Genomic DNA, 418 nt, shown 5'->3' on the forward strand with positions numbered 1-418 from the left:
CCCCCTCCCCTCCATACCTGCTGCCTACTCCACCCGACGCGGCAACTACTCTGCAGTCTTTTCCGGCCTCTGGCCTCTTGCCCCCCCCCCCCGACCCCTCCCCGTGGTCAAAATTCCATAAACTCTGCAAAGTAGTCTACATTTTTCTTCTTTTTATTTTACTGCTCTTGCGCGTGACATGGGTAAAGAAATGGCACATGCTTTATACGCAAAAAAAAAAATCCAAAAACATATATATATATATAGGGTCTCTTTACATTTCTCTCTCTCCTCTTTCCCCTTATCCTTCTCCCTTTCCCCTCCCTCTCTTCCTCCTTCCCTTCCCCTTCTCCCCCTCTCTCTCCCCTCTCCCCTTCTCTCCCCACCCCTCTCCTCACACCCTATATCCCACATATATATCTCATTATAAACTATAATA

At 48.1% G+C, this 418-nt stretch overlaps 2 protein-coding genes across 2 annotated transcripts in view; one reads left to right on the forward strand and one right to left on the reverse strand.

The window, feature by feature from the left end:
* Positions 1-418, reverse strand: part of LOC119593828 (alpha-protein kinase 1-like) — a gene marked incomplete at its 3' end in the record, with an annotated part of 69,629 nt that overhangs the window by 27,428 nt on the left and 41,783 nt on the right.
* LOC119593644 (proline-rich protein 2-like) overlaps positions 1-418 on the forward strand; it is an 8,739-nt gene that overhangs the window by 6,444 nt on the left and 1,877 nt on the right. The gene's annotated exons all lie outside the window — the stretch shown is intronic.

This window comes from Penaeus monodon, chromosome 32 (genome assembly GCF_015228065.2).
Source record: "Penaeus monodon isolate SGIC_2016 chromosome 32, NSTDA_Pmon_1, whole genome shotgun sequence".
Taxonomy (NCBI): Eukaryota; Metazoa; Arthropoda; class Malacostraca; order Decapoda; family Penaeidae; genus Penaeus; species Penaeus monodon.